The sequence below is a fragment of the Lithobates pipiens genome, unplaced genomic scaffold, assembly GCF_037356315.1.
Source record: "Lithobates pipiens isolate NorthernLeopardFrog02 unplaced genomic scaffold, aLitPip1_a1.2 Scaffold_13, whole genome shotgun sequence".
Taxonomy (NCBI): domain Eukaryota; kingdom Metazoa; phylum Chordata; class Amphibia; order Anura; family Ranidae; genus Lithobates; species Lithobates pipiens.
The window spans coordinates 288123621-288134302 of record NW_027507718.1 but is presented as its reverse complement, the minus strand read 5'-3'; positions in this window follow the sequence as shown (position 1 = coordinate 288134302).

Below are 10682 nucleotides of genomic sequence, written 5' to 3'. Positions count from 1 at the left end.
GGGACTCTCAGACCAGAGGCTCCTGAGCTTGTACCTTAAAGTCCACCCTTTATAGAGTTGAAAGACACTTAATCTTCCCAGCTGACAGCAGACCCCAAAGATTTCCAATCATTTAATGAAGAGGGAGCTGAGGCTGATATGCAGGAAGAAGAAGAAGCTGTGGACGAAGCTAAGTCCAGTGTGCCTGCAATGCCAGAGCCCAAAGAACAGAGAGAGCGAACAGCTATTCACCCGCCTAAGAGACTGACTTATAATATTCTGGCTGAAAGCTCTGAGGAAGCTGTTTTTACCTCAAAAGGACTCTTGAGGTGCCTGGTCCTTCCACCACACATTTAGTGGAGGACAACCCCAACTCACTCCCTGGCACATCTAGCTGGGCCACCCCAATTCAGGTGGCCTGTAGGCAGAACAACCTCCCCTCTCATGACAATTGGTGGGAGGTTCATCTGTCAACTCTGTGTCATATGAGCTGTTTGAGTTTGGGCTCTTCTTATGAAAATGCAAACTGTCTGATTTCCTGTGTACCCTAACTTGCTTTCTCCGCTTGTATATAAAAAGCATGTAATAGGTCACAGACTTTTTACTCCCTTTGGGGACCAAAGGTTCTTTAGTGGGGGGAGTGTATAGTGGGTACCTCTTCAGGCTGATTGAATCCATGAGGGAAAGAGCAGCCTGCTAGCAGCTGCATGGGCTTTTTCACCCCCTTCCTCTTTTCACACACACAGAGACACACAGAACTGCTTGCTCTGTAGCCTCCCTAGTGGGGAATATGAAGTCTAAACACAGGGCAGCCTGATTGACTGTGTTAAGGGGACAGAACTGCAAATCCCAGACTGCACTGCTCAGAGTCAGGAGGGTTGTGGGAGAGACTATAAAAGATACTGAGGGATTAGGCCAGAAAGCCTTGTTCCTGGATCCCGTCAGAAGAGCAACCCCTCTGTTGCTATGTGTGAGGGGGATTGTGGCCTACCAAGGGGCACACAGTCTACAGCCCAGCCCAGAGGAACAGAACCTGCATGCTCCAGCAGGACGCCCTGCAGCCGTGTGGAACGTTCACGGAAGAGGCCGTTTCAACAGCTCAGAGACAGAACGCCATTGCGACATACTTGCAGCCAGGAGAATCAGTTGATCGATCTGTGGAGGACTGCTGATTGTGTATAAGATTGGTGAGAGGGCTTTGCCCAAGAACCTTATTGTACTCCATAAGATACCACACCTGAATACTGTGTACAGACACCAATTATCTGGATCATGTAGAGGGACCTTTATCCACAGAGCTCCTACATGCCGTTGAAGACAATAAACGCAAAGATTTTCTCATAGAACATTACTGTGGTGGCTCTTAAAGGGGACATGCCACTGGTGTTCAAATCACTTCATTGTGTGTTTTGAAAGTATTATAGGCTGGCCTGGGATTCCCCTTTAGCCATAGCATTCAACATGTATCAATAATGGGCTTGGGGGAGCCTATTTAATCTGTGTACATTGTTATTTACCCTTTATTTCTTGCATAGTGTTACTGACTGTTTTTATTTTTAAAACTGTTTCAACCAAGTCCTGGCTACTTACATAGGCCTTGACTGACTAATGTTAATCTAAACTTTATTCTTTTCCAAGTAAACTTGAAGAACAGAATTGTGTTGTGTATTATTATGAGGTTATTCCATTAACCATCTTGCTAGGTGTGCCAGAGTTCTTTGGGGTTGAGAGGCAGAATAACGGACTGAACCAATAAAAGCAGCTACTTCTGGGGTGTTGCTACAGTATGAAAACATTGTTTTTGCTCCTGTTTAACTCTGCTATGCAATTTTTCAGTAAGAGCAATATACATACGTTTTGATTCTGCCAAAAATCTTCCCGTGCACTTTGCCTCTGCTGAATGATTTTATTCATCATTTTTCCTAGTACTCTCTGTGGACTACAGAACACCCCTCTCTATGTTATGGCGAAGAATAGAGGAGAAGGTGTTTTGTAGTTTCAACCCTTCTTGTGACAACTCTGCTCCTCCTCACATACAGTATGATGAATGAGTTTGGTCGACTTAAGACAGGAATTGCGTTACTGATAAAAGGAACAGGTGAAAAGCAAGAAAAAAGCTCCCCCCAAAATTGAATCTAAGGCCGCGTACACACGCGGGGACTGTTCGCCCAACTTTGTTCGTCAAACAGTTTGAGCGGACAGTCCGCTCAAAATTAGCATGGACGGACTTGGCCACACACGACGAACGAACAGTCCGCTGAAACTTGCGCGATGACGTGAACAGCACGTACGACGGGACTAGAAATACGACGTCCTATACACTGCAATGCAACCTTCGCCGTGTAAATCCTTTCTGAGCATGCGCGGAACTTAGTTTGACGAACAAGCCTACACACGGGCGGACTGTCCGCTCAAACCAAGTTTCAGCGGACAGTTTTACGGAATTTCCGAAAAACTTTGTTCGTCAGACTGTGCGCTGAAACTGTCCGCTGAAGCCCACACACGAGCGGACTGTCCGCCGAAACACTGTTCAGCGGACAAAGTTGGGCGAACAGTCCCCGCGTGTGTACGCGGCCTGAGGCAGACACTACATATAAAGACTGGTAAGCTGCAATGTTAAATTTTGCTTTAGTTTGAAATTGCTTCAGCTGAGCACCAGCTCTATTTATCAGTGTAGTCTGCTGGGCTGAGCTGTCAGTTTGACAGCTTGTTCATGCACAGTAAACACCTAGTTGATGCAGAGCCAGGAGAAGTTCACATTTAAGGAGCTCAGAACCCATTGCAGGACCCTCATCTGCTTCATGCTTGCCATGCTTTTTGTCTCCATTAAGACCTTTTCGAGAATATGTCTGGGTTTTTATAACCAGTCACTGTTGTTGGTGGTTGTACCAACCCAATATTTGCCATGGGGCCAATCAGACTATTACCCTTTAGAAATAATACTTAGTTAAGGCCACAGCAATGAAAAATAACTGTTTTAGATAAAGTGCCAAACTGAAAAGACACCCTAATATACATCAGGAAATTTCAACCTTGATTAAAGAGTATCAGAAGTAAAATGAAAATACAACTTCCCCAGAAGTAATTTGGGGTGCCTTTAAAGCTAATATATGAGGAAAATACATTTTCATAAAAATAATAACTTTTCAGCCACAAAATACGGCCATACGATAAAAAATAAAATATGATTTAGCAAGCATATTCTATTTCTCCCACCATTGACAAATATACTTCTTTGCTGGGAACTGGGTACAGTTGTATCTAGGGTAGGTCAATGAACATGAGTTGTTAAAACAAAACACCTTTTTTGTAGCCAAGCTATAAAATGATAGGTTGTTGCCAATGTTAGCTCATGATTGCTGTCCTATTATGTCAATTCCAATAATATTTACTTACAATAGGGGCGAAGTATCCAACAGAGAAAAAAGTGTTGAAAGTCTTTGCAGACCACAGTACAAATGTATTTGCAACTGTTGCATGCACACAACATGACTTATTCATAGCCGTAAACTTCCTGGACACTGTAGCATTAACATAGGTGTGCAGAGACAATTTCTTTAGGGTGTGCATCCCATAGCTCAAACACACATGCCTGTATATATATATATACATATATATATATATATATATATAGGTTGCTGCACTTCAAAATGTATTGCTTCATTCCATCAAATCTTTGGGAAAAGATTACAAAGCAAGTAGAGCAGCCTTTCTCAACCTTTTCAACACAGAGGAACCCTTAAAATAGTTCTCTGGTCTCAGGGAACCCCTGCTAAAAATTAGAAATCTACAACTCATGATACATAAGTGTGATGGTCAGTGGGACGAATGGTCCTTACACTTGTGGTCATTGGGAAGAATTACCTCCTTACAGATAGTTAGAAAGATCAATGGTGTCAGTGGGAACTTATCTGAGAGGCTGAAATTACCCAGTACTGAAGGAACCCCTAGCAACCTCTGGAGGAACCCTGGGGTTCCACGGAACCCTGGTTGAGAATCACTGAAGTAGAGTAATTCCAGACAAAATCGTTACAATCATCTGTTCAGACAAAGATTAAGTTTCGGGCTGATATGTTCGCACCCTCGCTTAGATCAGTCAGAACACATCTAAAGGTTTTAACCACAATCATCTACTTTATATATGTTTCACAAGCATCATCACACATGGAATCAATATCAATATGGTTAATCATTCTCAGTTTCTATCCAATCAATGTTACTGAATAATCTTATACCATAGACACAGAAAATAGCTAATCACACGGCCAATAATCTCAATATATCTTCAATAAATAGATGTAAAAATCTGTTCAGTCACAACATAGAACCAATAACCTATTAAATAAACAAATAAAGATCTAGATCCACGTTTAAACAGCATGGGGCAATTGTACTAAAAAAATTGATCCAGTGTACCTCTCTTTTTCTGAGGGTTAATTCACGAACCCCCTCTTCTGTTTCTTTCAAGCAATTCAATCCCCAATAAAAGCCGCGAGATTGACTTCCTTTTATAGTCCCTTCGTAACTCATCACGTTCAAAATGAACGGACTTTAGTCCATGTGTGGGCAAGTCCATTCATTTGGAAGTCCGCTGGGAAGTCCAGCGGACCTAGTCTGCCGGAAAGTCCTGTCATGTGTGGGCAAGTCCGATCGTTCGGAAAGTCTGTCGGAACTCTGTCAGAATTCCGTCGGGAAGTCTGTCGGACCCTAGTCTGCTGGAAAGTCCGGTTGTGTGTACAAGGCATCAGAGATTCGGGTGGGATAAAAACCCCAGTCCTGGATGTGGATTTTGAGACTCACCAGCAGGGGCATTGCTAGATCTGCAAAAGATCTGGGGACAGAGCCCATCTCCTGCCAACAAATGCAGCGTGTCACTTGCCACCCTCGCCAGTCACCAGATGCAGCATGTTACTTGCCACTTATACCTGGCAGCAGATGTGGATTGTCACTTGCCACGTCACCTGCCACCATTTGCAGATTGTCACTTGCAGATTTGCAGATTGTCACTTGCCACATCTCCTGGCACCATTTGCACATTGCCACATCTCCTGCCACCATTTGCAGATTGTCACTTGCCACATCACTGGCCACCAGATGTGGGTTGTCACTTGCCAACTGATGTGGATTGTCACTTGCCATGCCAGTCAGTGCCACCAAATGACGCTGCATTGGTGGCAGGCTGACAGCACTGGTCCATTTAGTGAGAGCAGGAGAGCAGTGATGCGGGGCGAGCAGTGAGAGAGGATGTCATCTCGCTGCTCCCTGCCGCACCTCTGACATTGAAGTAAGGGGGTCTGGCTGCAAAGTGGAGCTCTACGATGACAGGAAGCACATGACCTCAACAACTCCACCATGCTGTGAGGGTGGAAGAGTGCTGATGTCTGGCGGGCAGTGAGAGATGATGTCATCTCTCTGCTGCTTGCTGCACCTCGCTCCCAAATTGAAGAGGCCCGGCTGTGAAGAGCGCTGATGTGGAGCGGGTGAAGACAAATGTCATCTCTGCTCGTCTGCCTGCTCGCTTCTCTCCTCTCCTCCACCTCTCTCATGTAGCCAGCCCACACACCACAGCAGCCCCAACCCGTGGTTAGGCAGGGACCCTGCGGCAAGAGACTCTGGGCTTTGGGCCCCAGATTCGGGGCTACAGCCCCAAAAGCCATCCCCTAGCAACGCCCCTGCTCACCAGCACACTGACTGGTCAGGTGTGTGCTGGCCTATTTGTAGACACCTGACCATGGTTCTGGGCTCCACCCTCCTGAGGAGTCCAGGCTTGCAAGGCAGAACCCAGAGAGTGCAGGTGTGCACAGGAGTAGCCAGAGCGTGCAGGCTGCACTGTGAAAGCCAGAGACCCAAGTCTGAGGTCGCTGACAGGAGTCAGGAGGGCTCCATGTAGGGGCCTGAGCAGTGGTGCTGCTGCTGAAGAGAGTCAGACGGCTTGGTATTTTTGTTTGCAATGTTGCATGTTTGAGCCAGGAGGCTGAACATACTGTCGTTTAATGCTGATGCTGACGGTGAAAACCCCCCTGCAAGGGAAACCTTTTTGTTTGTTTGATCTTCTTTAATAAAAGTGGGCCAACAAGCCCTGAAAAAGAAACATTTGTATGGACTGTTCTCACTAGCGGATGCTACACTTGAGCTAAACAACCCCCAACATTACAAGTGGTGGAGAATGCAGGCAGAACTGGAGTTCCCTGCAAAAAGTAAGTTCATCTGTTATATGAACTGTGTTTGTATGCATGAGACAACACAATCTGTGTGTGCAGCTGAAGAAAGCTTCCATGAAAAGAAAAGCAACTTGCTTTAAAAAGACAGTGCTTCGTTTGCTGGATGGCGCAAAAGTGTTGTAGAGTGACTGCAAAGATGAAGCAAGGGTTTGAGCCTGCCGATGAGTATCGCAAACTGTTTTTTGCTACACCAACTCCAGTTAAAGGGGAAGTGCATGCTGTTGCCCCTGGCAACGCTGGTGCAAGCAGGCCAGCTATTAATGTGAAAAGTCCTAAGCTTGCAAGAGAATGCAATTGGGGAAGACCTATTAAGGCTCTGAATCAAGAGCGCTGTTTGCGGTGCAGAGAGGCATGTTGTCTCCAAGTGCCCATTGCCTTAGTCACCAATACAAGGTGACATGGGCAGACAAATGTTTTGGAAGCCTGATTTGAGTGCCAGGAGTGATCAACAGGCTGACCGGAAGTTGGAGAATTATATGGTTGCCCATAGCAACAGTGGGGATGTCAAGGTAGCGGACCAACACATGAGAAAAATATTGCCTGTGAAGGACCGTGGCAAGTTAAAAGCAACAATTCTTCAAGGAGAACAAAGTCATTGTGTTTGGGAGAGTCAGCAGAGTACAGCTGGGAGAGTGCCATCTGCCTTAGCAACGAGAGATCGAGTGTGTCAGGGCTGGGCTCAGCCCTTCCTTCTCGGAGCTGGCCGCTCAACTGTCGGCTAATTGCCAGCTCCCATCTCTCTCCACAGTTACTCAACAGTTACTCAACTGTTGATGATATCCTGCTCGTCAGTCCTGCCTACTTAAGTCATCCAGTCCAGAGAATCTCTGCCTTCGTCTTGGTCAATATCACAGAGGCGATCGCCTGCGTTGCTGTTTACAGACTTGCTTTTCTGACATCCCTTCAGGCTCCAGATCCTGCTTGCTGTTTCACTACGTTGATCCCTGACTTCTGGCTTGGATGACAATCCGTTCCTGTTACTGAACTTTGGCTATGTTTTGACTGCGTTTGTTCTTTTTACTTTTATTATTAAACAAGTGTGATTTAACTGTACTTCTGTCTTGGCCTGATTTCATGGTTTCTGACAGTAGGTGAAGGCCATGAATTCAGAAGATGCAGTCAATCCACTTGTTACTATTTTTTCCAGATTGGATAAACTGGGGTTACAGATGCTCCTGAGCCACGCGGCTCACCTGGAATCTCCCACTGTGGCCGCCCCCGGTACAACCTATGTTGTAGGCTGACCCTGCTGCTGCTCCAGTCTCTGTGCAGGCACCCGCCTCGGGTATTACCTTATTATAAGAGGTATGTCTGGTCCCGCTCCACTTCCCCAGTGATTTGGGGGCAATCCAGTCCAATGCAGAGGGTTTCTCAATCAGGTTGAGATATACTTTGAGATGCTGCCCCAGGCATTTTCCACGGACAAAAGCAAAGTTGGTTTCATGATATCTTTGCTTTCTGTGAGAACCTTGGCCTGGGTAAACTCTCTATGGGAGACGCAAAAACCTGTTGTCTTGAGCTACCCTGAGTTCAGGGCTTCGTTTAAAAGGGTATTTGACGTTCCCGCATGCTCCACTTTTGCTGCCAAGTGCCTCGTGTCCATCGAACAGAGTATGAGAACTGTTGCCAACTACGCCAATGAATTCCGTGCTCTGGCAGCAGAGGTTGCTTGGAACAACGAGGCCCTCATGGCTGCTTTTTCTCATGGTCTCTCGGATTCCATCAAGGATGAGATAGCAGCCCGAGATATACCCACTGAGCTGGAGAGCTTGATCTCGTTTGCCATCCTCATTGACTCCAGACTCAGAGAAAGACTTTCTCTTAAGGAGCACTTGTGGAAGCCTCCTGTACGTTTGCCTCCGAGCTTTGTAGCCCCACCCATGCCTCCCTCACCTCCCATGCCTCCTGATACCGAATTGGTCAGTGAAGATGAACCCATGCACCTGGGCTTCACGCATCTCTCGTTTCATGGTTTCTGACAATTTCATTGTGGAGTTACCCAACTTCCAGGGCAACACAGTTATCCTTATGGTGGTTGACTGCCTTTGCCTTGGTCCACATCGCCTGAGTTCCTGTTTAAAGACTTGCTTTGCTGACATCCCTTCTGGTTCCAGATCCTGCTTGCCGTTTCACTACGTTGATCCCTGACTTCTGGCTTGGCTGACTATCCATTCTGGTTGCTGAACTTTGGCTATGTTTTGACTACGTTTGTTCTTTTTACTTTTATTATTAAACAAGTGTGATTTAATTGTACTTCTGCCTCGGTCTGATTTCATGGTTTCTGACAGTGTGCCAACTGGAAGGAGGGGCTACAGTAGAGATGTGGAGCAGCGTCCCCCTAAAGATATGTACAGAAATTTACAATACCTGGAATGTGGTCAACTGGGGCATGGCATCTTTTCTTGTCCCAGGTTATGGAACATGGAGGGGGGTGTATATATAGTGTATGGGGGGGGTGTATGTATAGTGTATATTGGGGGGAGGGAGGTGTATATATAGTGTATGGGGGGATGTATGTATAGTGGGGGGAGGGGGTGTATAGTGTATGGTGGGGGGAGGGGGGTTTATAGTGTATGGTGGTGGTAGGGGGTGTATGTATGGTGAGGGGAGGGGGGTGTATGTATAGTGTATGGTGGGGGGAGGGGGTGTATATATATAGTGTATGGTGGGGAGAGGGGGTGTATAGTGTATGGTGGGGGGAGGGGTGTGTGTATAGTGTATGGTGGGGGGAGGGGGGTATATGTATAGTGTATGGTGGGGGGAGGGGTGTGTGTATAGTTTATGGTAGGGGAGGGGGTGTATGTTTAGTGTATAGTGGGGGGAGGGGGGTGTATGTATAGTGTATGGTGCGGGGAGGGGGGTGTATATATAGTGAATGGCGGGGGGAGGGGGTGTATATATAGTGTATGGTGGGGGAGGAGGGTGTATATTTAGTGTATGGTGGGGGGAGGGGGGTGTATAGTGTATGGTGGGGGGAGGGGGTGTGTGTATGGTGGGGGAAAGGTGTGTATATATAGTGTATGGGGGGTGAGTATAGTGGGGGGAGGGGGGTGTATGTATAGTATATGGTGGGGGGAGAGGTGTGTGTATAGTGTATGGTGGGCGATCTCTGCATATATTCCAGAGCAGCAGGGAATGGGGAGGCTCCACCCACCTCCTTGTCCCTTCTGCAGCCAGCCAGAGGATTCGTGGAGAGCACCATGGAGGCTCCGCCTCTGCATCCCGACTCCTGTCCCACACTCAGACAGCTGAGCACTAGCAGAAATCAAGCAGTGCTGTGCCCGAGCGGACCCGAAATCGAGGAGACATGGCCGCCACCGCACTAATGACACAGGGGGCCACTGGCGGGTCTGAAATGAATAATGTGCCCGGGTCTCAGGTGGTCAGAGACCCGACACATGTTTCAAAACCCGTACTGTCCTGGTGAATCCCGGACAGGTGGCAACCCTACTTTGTCCCCAGTCACCCACTCCAGATTATTTTGTAAAGGGCCTACATGCTCAGACTTGACCTTTTTACTATTAATATATTTGAAGAATTTGTTGGGGTTTGTCCTACTATCTTTTGCAATCTGTCTTTGATTTTGCATTTTTGCATCCTTGATTTCCTTTTTACATATTCTGTTATATTCTTTGTAACATTTAAATGACACTAGCGTTCCTTCCTTTTTATATTTTTTTAAAGCTCTTTTTTATAATTTATAGCTTTTTTTTACTTTGGCCGTGAATCATGTTATGGTCACTGCTACCCAGGTGTTCCTTTATCTGAACATTTGTAATATGTTCTGCATGGTTTGAGATTACCAGGTCCAACAGAGCATCATTCCTAGTTGGGGCCTCTATAAACTGGACCATAAAATTGTCCTGTAATAGGTTTATAAATTTTTGCCCTTTAACTGTCCCAGCAGTGCCATTACCCCAGTCAATTTCTGGGTAGTTAAAATCCCCCATTATTATCACTGTCCCAGCCCTTGCAGCCCTTTCTATCTGTGCAAGGAGCTGAGTCTCCACCTTCTCATTAACATTGGGTGGTCTATAACAAACTCCAATGATTAACTTTGAACTACGCACATCTGTATGCAGTTCCACCCATAATGCTTCAGACTCATCACACTCTCCGTTCATCAGGTCCTCTTTCTCACTCGCTTTGAGATCACTTCTCACATACAGACAGACCCCACCACCTTTCCCTTTTACTCTGTCTTTCTGAAAGAGTGCATAGCCAGGAATATTAATAGCCCAGTCATGTGAGGAATGAAGCCAAGTTTCAGCAATCCCAATTACATCATAGCTCTCCTGATGCACCAGATCTTCCAACTCACCTATTTTGCTTGGCAGACTTCTGGCATTGGTGAACAAACATTTTAATGCATTAATATATTTTGACAGGTCACATACTATCCTCTTGGGTGTTCCAAGATTACAACTAGGACTTGCTACTATATTTACTATTTACCTTGGGTTTATGTGCTTTGGTTACCCT